This window comes from Microtus pennsylvanicus, chromosome 8, assembly GCF_037038515.1.
Source record: "Microtus pennsylvanicus isolate mMicPen1 chromosome 8, mMicPen1.hap1, whole genome shotgun sequence".
Taxonomy (NCBI): Eukaryota; Metazoa; Chordata; class Mammalia; order Rodentia; family Cricetidae; genus Microtus; species Microtus pennsylvanicus.
The window spans coordinates 110,224,427-110,239,543 of record NC_134586.1 but is presented as its reverse complement, the minus strand read 5'-3'; the positions used below and the strand labels follow the sequence as shown (position 1 = coordinate 110,239,543).

Here is a 15,117-nt window from a genome sequence, read left to right as displayed (position 1 = left end):
TGGCAATCTTATCAAAAGAAGTCTGCAGATTCAATGCAATGCCCATCAAATTCCCAGCAAAATTCTTCACAGACCTCAACAGAACAATACTCAACTTCATACGGAAAAGAAAGAAAAAAAACAGGATAGCCAAAACAATCCTGTACAATAAAAGAACTTCTGGAGGCATCACAATCCCTGACTCCAAACTCTACTACTGAACTACAGTACTGAAAACAGCCTGATGTTGGCATAAGAACAGACAGGAGGACCAATGGAACTGAATAGAAGACCTGGATATTAATCCACACACCTTTGAACACCTGATATTTGACAAAGAAGCAAAAATATCAAATGGAAAAAAGAAAGCAGAGCCGGACTGCAGAGGGGCTACACCTGGCCTTATGGGCTGAGAAGAAAGCCAAGGTGATTGCAGTGATGAATGCTGTAGAAGAAAACCAGGCCTCTGGGGAGCCGCAGAAGGTGGAGGAGGCCAGCCCTCCTGCTGTGCAGCAGCCCACTGACCCTGCGTCCCCTACTGTGGCCACCACCCCTGAGCCAGTGGGGGCTGATGCTGGGGACAAGAATGCTACCAAGGCAGCTGAAGATGACCTTGAGTATGAGGGTGGCCGGGGTTTTGACATTGGAGAGCTGGTGTGGGGGAAACTTCGGGGCTTCTCCTGGTGGCCAGGCCGGATTGTGTCTTGGTGGATGACAGGCTGGAGCAGAGCCGCTGAAGGCACTTGCTGTGTCATGTGGTTTGGAGATGGCAAGTTCTCAGTGGTGTGAGTGGAGAAGCTCATGCCACTGAGCTCCTTCTGCAGTGCGTTCCACCAGGCCACCTACATTAAGCAGCCCATGTACCACAAAGCCATCTAAGAAGTCCTCCATGTGGCCAGCAGCTGTGCTGGGAAGCTGTTTCCAGCTTGCCATGACAGTGAAGAAAATGACTCTGGCGAAACTGTGGAGGTGCAGAACAAGCAGATGATTGAGTGGGCCCTTAGGGGCTTCCAGCCCTCTGGTCCCAAGGGCCTAGAGCCGCCAGAAGAGGAGAAGAATCCATACAAGGAAGTTTACACAGACGTGTGGTTTGAGCCTGAGGCAGCTGCATATGCACCACTCCCACCAGCCAAGAAGCCCTGAAAGAGCACAACAGAGAAGCCTAAGGTCAAGATCATTGATGAATGCACAAGAGAGCGGCTAATGTATGAGGTGCGAGAGAAGTGCAGATACATTGAGAACATTTGTATCTCATGCGGAAGCCTCAATGTCACACTGGAGCACCCACTTTTCATTGGTGGCATGTGCCAGAACTGTAAAAACTGCTTCTTGGAGTGCGCATACCAGTACAAGGTCGACGGGTACCAGTCCTATTGCACTATCTGCTGTGGGGGGCGCGAGGTGCTCGTGTGCAGGAACAACAACTGCTGCAGGTGCTTTTGTGTCGAGTGCGTGGATCTCTTGGTGACCCCTCTGTGAGCACAAGGGCACCTATGGCCTGCTGCAGAGACAGGAAGACTGGCCATCAAGGCTCCAGATGTTCTTTGCCAATAACCATGACCAGGAATTTGACCCTCCGAAGGTTTACCCACTTGTCTCAGCTGAGAAGAGGAAGCCCATCCGGGTGCTATCGGTGTTTGATGGAATTGCTATAGGGCTCCTGGTGCTAAAAGGCCGGGGCATCCAAGTGGACTACTACATTGCCTCAGAGGTGTATGAGGACTCCATCACAGTGGGCATGGTGCGGCACCAGGGAAAGATCATGTACGCCGGGGACGTCCACAGCGTCACATAGAAGCAAATCCAGGAGTGGAGCCCATTTGATCTTGTGATTGGGGGAAGTCGATGCAATGACCTCTCCATCGTCAACCCTGCCGGAAGGGACTTTATGAGGGTACTGGCCAGCTCTTCTTTGAGATCTACCGCCTCCCGTATGATGCGCGGCCCAAGGAGGGAGATGACCGCCCCTTCTTCTGGCTCTTTGAGAATGTGGTGGCCATGGGCTTAGTGACAAGAGGGACATTTCACGATTTCTCGAATCCAACCTTGTGATGATTGACGCCAAAGAAGTGTCTGCTGCACACAGAGCCTATTACTTCTGGGGTAACCTTCCTGGTATGAACAAGCCATTGGCATCCACTGTGAATGATAAGCTGGAACCGCAGGAGTGTGGAACACCGCATAATAGCCAAGTTCAGCAAAGTGAGGGCCATTACCACCAGGTCAAACTCCATAAAGCAGGGCAAAGACCAGCATTTCCCCATCTTCATGAATGAGAAGGAAGACATCCTCTGGTACACTGAGATGGAAAGGGTGTTTGGCTTCCCTGTCCATTACACAGATGTCTCCATCATGAGCTGCTTGGCGAGGCAGAGACTGCTGGGCCAATCGTGGAGCGTGCCGGTCATCTGCCACCTCTTCGCTCCGCTAAAGGAATATTTTGCTTGTGTGTAAGGGGCGTGGGGGCAAACTGCAGTAGTGATGATAACAAAGTTAAAAAAACAAACAAAAAACAAAACACAATAAAACACCAAGAACAAGAGGACAGAGAGAAGTATCAGCACCCAGAAGAGAAAAAAAAAATTAAAACAAACCGCAGAGGAGGAAATGACAGAGGGCTTGGCTTTGTGAAAGGGTTGGACATCATCTCCTGAGTTTTCAATGTTAATCTTCAGTCCTATTTAAAAATCAAAATAGGCCCTCCCCTTCTTCCCCTCCTTTTCCTAGGAGGTAAACCTTTTGTTTTCTACTCTTTTTCAGAGGGGTTTTCTGTTTGTTTGGGTTTTTGTTTCTTGCTGTGACTGAAACGAGGGTTATTGCAGCAAAATCAGTAACAACAGAAAGTAGTAATACCTTGGACAGGAAAGGAAGAGGGGAAAAATTCTATAAAAATTATATCTTTAAAAAAATACAAAAAAAACAAAACAAAAACGAAAGCATATTTAACAAATGTTACTGACATAACTGGATATCAACATGTAGAAGAATGAAAATAGACCCATATCTATCACCATGCGCAAAATTCAAGTCCATATGGATCAAAGACCTCAACATAAAGCCAGCCACACTGAACCTTATAGAAGAGAAATTGGGGAATACACTTGAATGCACTGACACAGGAGACCACTTCCTAAATATAACCCCAGCAGCACAGACACTGAGAGAAACAATTAATAAATGGGACCTCCTGAAACTGAAAAGCTTCTGTAAAGCAAAGGACACAGTCAACAAGACAAAATTACTTGTATTTCTTTAATACAGCATGCATTTTCTTCCTGAATTCTCTTCTAAATAGTGTGGTTGAGTGGTGGGAGGCAGGGAGAAAAGTATCAATATAATATTATAAGGCCAAGATAAAGTAGCAATTGACTATTCTGGATAGCATTAGTGTAGGGCCCTGGTCTCCCCTATTCCTGTGGTGCATTTGTGGGGACAGTTTATGATCAACTTACTAAGCTTCCTGTGTGTTTCTGTGCTATGCCTGCCCCGCCTGGTGGTTAGCTGCAGGGCATTCATTCCATTGATAATATGGTAATTTCCCACCTGCCTGGGTGGAGATCCTTGTGCTGCAGTCAGGTAGATAAAAACTCCCCCAACGCTGAATAAAGTGGCATTCGGCTGATCTCCTTCCGAATGACCCTGGTCTCTCTGTGTCTTCTTTTCAAATCTCCAGGCCCTTGCCCGACTCGCGTTCGGTACAGTGGCACGCGAACTGTACCGAGGGTGTAGCACCAAATCGGGTGTTACAATTGGAGGCACCGCTGGGATGATCATCGGCAACTAGACCCATCTGCGAGATCGGGAAGTAGGGATCCCTGAGAGGTCGCCCTCGGGAAGGCTGGCCAGCAGGTAAGAAATTGTGCGGCGAGGGTGAATTGGTTATGGGTGCAAGTTATTCTGTTCCTGTGTTAAAGGGCCGGTTAACAGGCCAGTTGTTAGGTCTTTTGGAAAATAAAGGCACCGGTATTAAAGTTGAGACAGCACAAGAGATCATTAAGACAGTTTTAGAGTTTAGTCCCTGGTTCCTACATGCAGGGGGTTTTAATAATACTGATTGGGAGCAGGTAAAGGCTGATCTTCAAAATGCACTGAAAGAGCGAGGGCCACAAGAATTCCCCGTGGCGATATTTTCACTATGGCGCTTGGTCAGAGATGCTCTTCTCAGTGATGATGTTAAAGTGAGAGAGCAATTAGAGAGTTTAAACAAAACCCTTGAGGAGATTCAGGAAGTAGAATCTGTGAGTTCTATTAAGAGTTTTGAGGAACAGGAAGTTACAGGAACAGGAAGTATTAGAAAGGATATAGAAGAAGAAGAAGAAATTTTAGAAAAGGAGATCGCACTGATAAAAAAGAAGTTAGAAAAAGAGGAAAGGAAGGAAGCAAACGGAGATGTCTCCATGAGACCGCCTCCGCATAATCCTTGCACTACTGCTTCTGCCCCTATGGACTTAGAGGCAGAAATCCGAGAGATCCGGGACAGGTTAAATTATCTAAGTGGAGAGAAGCAGATTTATCCTGTTGTGGAAAAGATTGATCAACAGGGACAGAGGACCAGGCAACATAACCCTCTGGCTTTTAAGGATATTAAGCAGTTGAAAGAAGCAGTTGTAGACTATGGAGCTCATGCTCCTTTCACTGTAGCTTTATTGGAATCCTTTGCAGACCTCAACCTCATACCAAATGACTGGATGCAGCTTTGCAGGGCTTGTCTTTCAGGGGGAGATTATTTGTTATGGAGAGGTGAAATGCAGGAAAATTGCAAAAAGACTGCAGGCAAAAATGCTGAAGCAGGTTTCCCCCAGAATAACCTTGACATGTTAACTGGGGAAGGACAATATGCTAGCTTAGAAGCACAGATTGCTTATGATCCTGTAATTTATGCTCAGATAGCTGCAGCAGCCGTTAAAGCTTGGAAAACTTTACCTAACAAAGGATCACGAGAACAGCTTTCAAAGATCCTTCAAGGATCTTCAGAACCTTATTCTGAGTTCATTGACCACCTTCTACAGGTGGGAAGCCGCATTTTTGGGGATGTGGATTCAGCTATGCCAGTCGTTAAACATTTGGCCTTCGAAAATGCAAACAAGTTCTGTCAGCAAGTCTTACGCCCCCATAGAGATGGAGATTTGAATGACTTTATCCGATTATGCAGAGACATTGATGGCACCCACGTGATGGGCCAGGTCATTGTTTCTGCCCTCAAGGAAGGTCAGGGTGGAGCTAGGCCTAGGAATTGTTTTCAATGGGGAAGATCAGGAAACATTAAAAGGAACTGCCCTACAGGTAAAGGGATGGTTAATCAGCCCAAAAAATAAGCCAGGTGTGCCGGTACGAGCCTTTAATCCCAGCTCTTGGGAAACTCTTGAGTTCAAGGCCAGCTTGGTCTACTGAGTGAGTTCCAGGAACAGCTAGAAGCAGGACACATAGTGCCATCCACTTCTCCCTGGAATACCCCTATCTTTGTTATTAAGAAAAAGTCTGGTAAATGGAGGTTATTGCAAGATCTTAGAGCAGTAAATGATTGCATGGAAATTATGGGGGCAACTCAACCTGGGTTGCCTCAGCCTGTGGGTATTCCTGCAGGATATTATCTTTTAGTTATTGACCTGAAGGATTGTTTTTTCACCATTCCCTTGCACCCAAGAGACTCTGATAAATTTGCTTTCAGTGTACCTTCTATAAATTTCAAAGAACCTTACAAGCGCTACCAATGGGTAACATTGCCCCAGGGTATGGCCAATAGTTCTGTAATTTGCCAAATGTTTGTGGCACGGGTTATTGCCCCTATTAGGTATAAATATTCTCAACTGTATATAAGTCATTATTTGGATGACATCCTATTAGCTGGACAGGACCCAAAAGTAGTCCTTGAGGCTTTTGCTGACTTGCGAGAATGCCTAGCACGCGCTGGGTTAGTTATTGCTTCTGAAAAGGTACAACAACAGTTTCCATATCAATACTTGGGGCATCAGCTGTTGCAGACAGGAGTGAAACCACAAAAGGTTACTCTTCGCCTAGATAAACTACAAACTTTGAATGATTTTCAAAAGTTGCTTGGAGACCTAAATTGGGTCCGGCCCAGTCTGGGAATTCCTACTGGAGACTTAAAACCACTTTTTGACATTCTGCAGGGGAATCCAGACCCAACCTCCTTTCGTGAGTTAACACCTCAAGCAAGGCAATGTATTACTCTAATTGAAGAAAAGCTTGCCTCTGCTCATATTAATTATATTGACTATAGTCAGCCACTGCTGTTGATAATTTTCCCCTCCAAGCATAGTCCTACTGGAGTTTTTTGGCAGCAAGGACCCATCCTGTGGGTACATGAACATGTGTCACCTGTAAAAATTGTTATCTCTTATCCATCAGCTGTGCTACGTGTTATACAGAAAGGATATAAGCTTAGTTTGCAAACTTTTGGAATGTTACCTGATAAGGTTATTACACCTTATACCCAGGCAGAAATAACTTGGTTACAAAATTTTGCTGAAGATTGGACTTTATTTTTATGCACTAATCCCTGCAAGTTAGACAATCATTATCCTTCTGATAAATTAGTCACCTTCTTTAAAAATCATCCGGTATGTTTCCCTAAAGTTATCTCTTTGCAGCCTCTGGCAGGGGCACGAAATGTGTTTACTGATGGATCTTCCACCGGGAGAGCTGTAGTAGCCTCCCCTCCTGATTTTGATATTCAGTCTGTTAATACTAACTCTGCTCAGGTGGCTGAATTGGTTGCTGTCCAGATGGCCCTAGAGAAATATGCTGATATTCCATTTAACCTTTTTACTGACAGTCAGTATATAAGCAAAATTCTTGCACCGTTGGAAACTGCAGCTTATATTGCCTCTGTATCTCGAGTCCAGATGCAGTTATTGGCTATTCAAACTTTGCTTTGGGCCCGATCTGTACCCATTTACGTAGGGCATTTGCGGGCTCATACTGACCTCCCTGGTCCTTTGAGTGAGGGAAACGCTTTGGCTGATCAGCTTACTCGTCAGATTTATGTAGTTAGTCAGGAATCTTATGAAGCTGCAGAAAAAGCTCATAATCGTTTTCATCTCAATGCTGGATCTTTAAGATTTCATTTTAAGATATCTCGAGAGCAAGCCACTAATATTGTTAAAAAGTGCTCTCTGTGTACAGAACTTTTAACTGTTCCCCATTTGGGAGTTAATCCTCGTGGGCTTGCCCCTAATCATTTATGGCAAATGGATATCACTCATGTTCCTTCTTTGGGCGCATGCAATATGTTCACGTAACAGTGGATACATATTCTCATCTCATTTTTGCCTCAGCTCACACAGGAGAAAGATTACGAGATGTAAAAAGTCATTGTCTCCAGGCTTTTGCCTACATGGGAGTTCCTAAAACTGTAAAAACTGATAATGGACCAGCCTATACTAGCACTGGCTTTGCTAAATTTTGTTCTGAGTTTTCAATTTCTCACAAAACGGGTATACCTTATAATCCTCAAGGACAAGCTATAGTGGAGCGAGCACATTGTACGCTCAAAGCCTATTTGCATAAAACTAAAAAGGGGGAATATGGTTCCACCCCCAGAGATCATTTATCTTTTATTTTATACATTTTAAATTTTTTGACTGTTGATGCTCAATCTCATACTGCCGCTGACAGGCATTGGCGGCCAGATTCTTCCGGGATGCCTCATGTCAAATGGAAGAATCTATCAGATGGCACCTGGCATGGTCCAGATCCTGTACTGGTGTGGGGAAGAGGGGCTGTTTGTGTTTTCCCGCAGGATGCTGACAATCCAATATGGGTACCTGAGCGGCTGGTGCGTGCTGTGGATTTTCCTGTCCAGAAGCCTGAAGACAGGACAGAGCCGAGAGATCAAAGAGATTCTGGCTTGTCAACTGAAGAGTTGCGGGTTTCCTGAGGAGCTGGCTGCGGTGGTCCGAGTGCCAAGGATTGTTCCTCGCCCTTCTACCTATCTATATCGGCAGCCACAGCTGTTGCTGCCACAGCAGCTAAAGCTGCTGGATTTTTCATTAGTCAGTCAGTTGCTTCCTGCTAGCACAAAGGATACCTTCTCAGGGCAGGTTGCAAATGCCGTAGCCATTCAAATTGAGCTAAATTTACAAATGAATATTGCAGTTAATTTTGCTCTTGGTTGTGGTTAAAGACCACTGCTAGATGTTACAGTAATAAGCTTATTGCTGTTGTTTACGGACCCTGAGGTGTACAATTTACTAATTGGTTCTTAAAATTATTCTAGTTAGCTATACCAGGGTTATTTTCACCAGCGCTGAGACCTTACTTAAAGGGCTCCAATTTGGGCAGAATTATTAAGGATTGAGCAAGCACAGTCTCCTTAAGGGATGCTTACATATGCTGGAGCATCATCTTCATGGTTATGATGCCAGAGCCAAAGGCAAGCTCAGGTCAATGTTGCCATGTGGCAAGTCCTCTTAGCTATTGCCCCAGAGAATCTTTCAGCACAAATCTGGCTGAACTCGGTGATGGATGACTAGTGAGCCAAAGACGGGAAAGGCTTTTGGGGGGCTGCCTCAACCTAAGACAGGAAATGTGTTTTGACCTGGATGCTTTCCCATGACGGGTAAGGGGTATTGCCTGACGTCCAATGCCACCCAAGACAGGCCTAGTCATAAATTATACAAAAGGGGGACCTGTAGGGCCCTGGTCTCCCCTATTCCTGTGGTGCATTTGTGGGGACAGTTTATGATCAACTTACTAAGCTTCCTGTGTGTTTCTGTGCTATGCCTGCCCCGCCTGGTGGTTAGCTGCAGGGCATTCATTCCATTGATAATATGGTAATTTCCCACCTGCCTGGGTGGAGATCCTTGTGCTGCAGTCAGGTAGATAAAAACTCCCCCAACGCTGAATAAAGTGGCATTCGGCTGATCTCCTTCCGAATGACCCTGGTCTCTCTGTGTCTTCTTTTCAAATCTCCAGGCCCTTGCCCGACTCGCGTTCGGTACAGTGGCGCGCGAACTGTACCGAGGGTGTAGCACCAAGTCGGGTGTTACACATTAGGACCATTAAAAGAACTAAAAGAAAAGTAGAATGTAGAGATATATGTTAAGTTCACATGGATGGTAGCTATTGAAGCTGAGGATGAGGGTATGTCTCAGATTTTATAATGTTTTGTAGGATATGATAAAGAATTTAGTCATTGTTTGGAGGACAAGAGTAATTGATCAGCTGTAAAGATAGATAATTTCATTAATTAATGAGCTGATGATAACCTGGGCATTTCCAAATCATTCATCAAATGATCAAATACTCATATTTTTTTCTTCACAGGAATAGAGGTAGAGATAGATAGGTAAAGAAAGAGAGAGAGACAGAAAGACAGACAAATAGGTAGGTAGAAAAATATATAGAACATAGATAGATGTATGATAGATGATATGTAGATAATATATAGAAAGATGATGGATGATAACCTTCAAAATACAATGGCAGCCAACTATAATATTTCATTATTGTTTTATTATATGTTATTTTTGAGCTATTGTTTATCTATTTTAAGTTATGAAAATGTCTTAATTCCACATTATAAGTGATTTGCATTTTGTAATAGTATGCGTTTATGAACACCCAATAGGATAAACATAGAGGTGACATTAAGATAATTAGTTCATTTTGTTTAGTTTTCATATTCTTGAACTCTATTAATTCCTTTGGGGCTAACGGGGAGGATATTTTTATGTTACTCTGTGACATTGTCTGATGGACCAATGAAATTTTGTTGAAATCATCTTGGTAAGAAGCTAAGTTGAGCCAGGTATGGTGGCTCATGCCTTTAATCCTAGCACTTGGGGTTCAGAGGCAGGTGGATCTCTGAGTTTGAGGCCAGCCTGGTCTACAAAGTCAATACTAGGACAATCAGAAATACACAGAGAAACCCTGTCTCAAAAACCCAATGTGTTAAAAAACGATAATTTTTAAAACCTGTTTTGGTCATCACTATACTACTACACTTCATATCCCCTGTTCCATGCTTATGACATCCATAAATCCTCAGGAACAAAATGATAAATCAGTGTATGTTCTAAAATATAATATTCTGAAACAGTATTATTGGAGCTGGAAAGATTGTTCAGTGGTTCAGAGCACTAGCTGCTCTTGTAGAGGACTTGTGATCAGTTTCTAGCATCCACATTGTAGCTAACAACTGCTTCTAATGATTCCATTACCCTTCTCTGACCTCTGTGACTACTGCACATGTGGTCCAAATTGAGGTATGCATACACACAGACAAAACACTCATATACGTAAAATAAATAAATCTTGAAGTATTTTTAATTTAAATGTTTTAGGCACATCTGTGCCACTGATAAGCACTCTTCAGTGGCCTAGCATGGTCTCTGCACTGTTGTAAAGCTGAAAAAGGATTAGTCCTACTTCAGCTATATGCAGGCGGAGCTTTCATAAATGACTAGTGATACTTTGAAAGATAATAATCAAGTAACCATCACATCAAAAATTGCTATTCACACTGCAAGAAAGAAAAATAACCCAGAATTTGACTCTACATGGTCAGAGTCTCTAAAGGAATGTCCTTTAAACCTCTTCATTGTTCATTTCTCTACCCCCCAGTGACATTAATGCTTTTTATAACATGCTGCTTCATCCTAGCTTATATTTGAGTGGACTAGAATCAGCATAAAGAAATAACAGAGGGGGGAGTATCTCATCTCTTCTCTTTCCCTTGTGTAACACAAAGCTACTATTTAGTCCTTTATCCAGCCTGAGAAAATATGGATCTTAGATATCAAAGGTTGAAATGGAATGGATGAGAGATAAATTTGGTAGCTTCCTTGACTAGATAGGAGATCTCATAAATTTGTGGCTTTGTTGAAGGGGCTTAGAAGTGTAGAGTAAACCCTGCCCATAATTTCTGTTCATACCTTTTTATTTTTTTAAGGAGCGTTTACTTCCCTGTTTTATGATAGATATGTCTTTTCCACTGTGATCACCAAAAGGTCTACATAGCCTAAGCAATTCCTAGAAAAATTGAAAAAAATCAAAAAGAGAGAAGTCAGAAATGTGTAGAGAAAGCACACTTCAGGCTACAGTCTTGGTACTTACAATGTTCAGCAATATCTGGGTAAGTGTTCGATGCTGTAGCTGAATATGCATTTCCTGACATGCATGTGATAGTCTGTCTTCTACTGCAGCACTTTACACACAAAATTTTTAAGGTTCACACATTCAAACAAAGCTAAATCCTGAAAACATTTTGTGAGAACTTAAAATTCTCCAAGAATCTGTGGTTAAGTTCGAAATTCACTAAATGCCTACATAAAGAATCTGAGAAATCCTACACTAGCAAATTAACAGAATGCCAGAAAGCTCTAGAACAAAAAGAAGCAAACTCACCTAGGAGGAGTAGATTCCATGAATTAATCAAATTGAGGTCTGACATCAATAAAACAGAAACAAAGAGAACAACGCAAAGAATCAATGATCAAGTCTAGAATTGACATTCAAATTTGCTTACGGATGTGCCTTGAGTGATAACATAGTGCCTCTGGAATCGTGTGCAAGCAGATCAGAAGGAAGGTTTTAAAATCCACAATGAAACTGTGATTATGGGGGAAATCATGGCATGAAATTTGAGAAACCACAAGCCACGGTGGCATTCATAATCCTCAGGGCCACAACTTTACCAGGTTCTCTCCCTGGTTCTGACAAGGGCAGGTGCTGAATGGCTCAGGTGGTGAGAATTTGGGATCTTCTTAAGGAAACATATCTGAAGCTTAAATTCTGGCTGTAGCTGGGCTCTTCATTTGTTCTCTACAATGAAATCATTAGAGATTAAACAATCTAAAACCTTCCTTATTCACTTGACCTGGGTAAAAAAAAAAAATTCTAAAGTTTCCTCTTTCACTTGTGGAATACTGAGATGAGCTGACAAAACAATCAGATCTAGTCCCACATAGTTAATTAATTTTCCTATCTTATTCTTGTAGTCCCCCCAACTAGCTACCATTGTATTTCTTCCATGTCATAGGCTCAGAGCAGCTTCCTCAGAGCAAGCCACTCCCCTTTCTTTAACAGTCATCTCATGGGGTAGAGCAGCAGCAGTATTTCTATAAAGCATCAGGACATTCCTTCACTGTACTGTATTTGTGAAACAAGTCTGTTGGAGGGAGTTGCTTGTTTGGTTCCCAGCTGGCAGGCTAGCTTAGACCCAAAATAATCACACAGAAATTGTATTAATTAAATCACTTCTTGGCCTACTAGCGCTAACTTTTTATTGGCTAACTCTTACATCTTAATTTAATCTATCTCCATTAATCTGTATATCACTACGAAGTCGTGGCCTACCAGCAAAGTTTCAGCACATCTATCTCCAGTGGTGAATCCATGGTGTCTCTCTGACTCTGCTCTCTTTCTCTCAGCATACAGCCTAGCTTTCCCTGCTTAGTTCCCTGCCATAGGCTCAAAGCAGTTCTTTATTCATTAACCAAAACAATGCAACACATAGACAGAAGGCCCTCCAACACCATGCCAGCATAGATTTTAGAGGAAGGGAAATTAGACTTAACAATGTTGAGAATTAAGTGAGTCTTTGCTACTACCAGAAAATTGTCTATTTAACAAAAAGGCCTTCACCATGAGGAGGGATATGTTTTAGTTCTGTCCCTTTCATGCACTTTGCTTGATAAAGTTCCTCTAACTCTTTCTCCTCTTTAATATTTTCTAATGGAAAATTAGAAAATAAAAGGGTTTCCTTTCTTTTCTCATATCAGAAATCATAAGAAGATAGAGATAAAAAAGTTTGACATTGTGTTAAACTATTTAAGGAAATATATTTTGCATCAGGAAATGCAAGCATTAGAGTTAATACACCTGGCTTCAGAGCAGCCTTAATTTATATTGTAGTTAGCACACTAAACACAATTCTCATCACATAACATGCATAATAATTATTTGCCCTTCTATGATAACTTCTTTCTATAAAGTGTGAAGTCATGAAAATGAGCATCAGATGAGGATTCCAAGGACAATGGACTGTATACAGGAAATGCCGGGTTCTGTTCAAACCTGAGGATTCCAAGAACAATGGACTATGATTCTACATTTTCAAACATTGTCCACAAGTTAATTTAACTTGAGCTGTGTATAAACTATTTAAAAAGTCTGCTATCAATATATTCAGACTGAGATCAATGGACTAGAGAATAGCTGGCTAGTTCATTCAGACCAGCAAGATCCTTGTGGGGAGACAGGCTGGTGGAACCCCATAGCCAGGGTGACTGTTTTGGATTTTGCTTATTTACTGAAAGAAAAAAAAATTCTTAGGTTTGTATTTTTATTTGCCCCTGAATGGGTCATGAGAGAAAGTGTCCTAGGTTCAAAATCACTAAACTACCAAATAAGAATGTCTGTATCTATTTTCAAAATTTTATATCTAAAGATGGCACATCACATTTTCCTTACCTTCTATCCACTGGTATAGGCTGGGCATTTTTCTTCAGAAACTGTTTCAACATTATTAAACCCATACATGAACAAAATCTGGAACAAATTGTGTGTGTGTGTGTGTGTGTGTGTGTGTGTACAGAGTTTTCTGTCCTGCCAGGTTGCACAGCCTTTTAGTCCCAAAGAAACACACAGAGGCCTACATAATTATAAATTAGTTGACTTCTTAGCTCAGGCTTTTTATTAACTAACTCTTACATCTTACATTTAATGCGTGAAACAATCCCACACCAGTTTGGATTCAAAGGGGTATTTATTTTAGGGGAAACTTACAGAACACCAACAGCCAGGAAAGGAGTCTAATCGCTGGAGCAAGAGCCGGAACCAAGAGAGTGAGCAGAGGACTGCCGCTCTTTATAAAACAGAAATAGACCACACCCCAGTGGGCTGGTATTTCAGTGGCTATTGGCTAAAGGAGCAGAAGGTGCTCCCACAGCATACATTAACCCATAATTCTTGTCTATGTTAGCCACGTGCCTTAGTACCTTTTATTAGTGAGGCATTCTCATCTTGCTTCCTCTGTGTCCGGGTGATGACTGCATACTGATCCTTACCTCTTCCCAGAATTCTCCTTTTCTGGTTGCCTTGAATATACTTCCTGCCTGGCAACTGGACAGGTAGTATTTTATTAAACCAATACAAGTTACAAATCTTTGCAGGGTACAAGGTATGTATATTATTCTATTTTCTTTGAATTTTTTGACTGTGATTGAGCTAAGTATAAGGAGACATTTCATTGTACAGGCTACTAAACTAAACCAAACTATATATTTTAAAGGTACTGGCACTTCAAAATTTGGATCTAAGGATATGTTGCTTTGGAAAAGAAATTCTGCTTTTGTTTCCACAGAAGATGGGAACCTGTGGATTCTTTTTAGGCTAATATGGTTTGATGAAACAAGAACCCCCCCCCAAAGTTCTCCATGAACAAACATTTCACAATCAAAAAGCAGGAAGTAGTTTGGAGAAAACTACATCTAAATTCCCAAAATGATTATTTATAAATGTTTGTTTACATTTGAAGGTAGATATGATATAGAGATGAATACTTTGCATTTGTATGGCTCTTGGTCTATTGATACAAAATTTTTGTATACTATGCTTTATTTTTGTGTTTTAGATGTTAGTTTTAATTGAGCTATACATTTTTATCTGCTTCTTTCCTTTCCTCTTTAACTCTCTCCCATTGTACCCATGTTCACAATTAACTCAGGAGATCTTGTCTTTTCCTACATCCCATGTAGTTTAGATCCATATATGTTTCTCTTGGTGTCCTCATTGTTGTCTAGGTCCTCTAGGATTATGAACTGTAGGCTTATTTTTCTTTGCTTTATATCTAAAAGCCACTACTGAATGAGTACATATGGTATTTTGCTTTTTGGTTCTGGGTTACCTCACTCATATTGATACAAATTTGAGGTCAATTTTGCTGTAAGTATATTTCTGATTTTGGTTAAGGTATTGTGTTTGTACAGTTCATTTAAAATATAATGTAAAATTATCAAGTAAAGGTTAATAGATAATCATCTATAATAGTCAAGTTTGTAGTCATGTTAGTTAGGTTTTCTAGATGTACAGAGATATATTTCAGATGGATAAGTCATCTTCAAACCTTTCAAAGACTTACAAAATATGGTATTTTAAATGTTTCAAGAACTT

General features: G+C 41.6%; 1 pseudogene; it reads left to right on the top strand.

The window, feature by feature from the left end:
- The first annotated feature begins 393 nt into the window (after positions 1–393).
- LOC142855664 (DNA (cytosine-5)-methyltransferase 3A pseudogene) lies at positions 394–2,546 on the top strand (annotated as a pseudogene).
- The last annotated feature ends 12,571 nt before the right edge of the window (positions 2,547–15,117 follow it).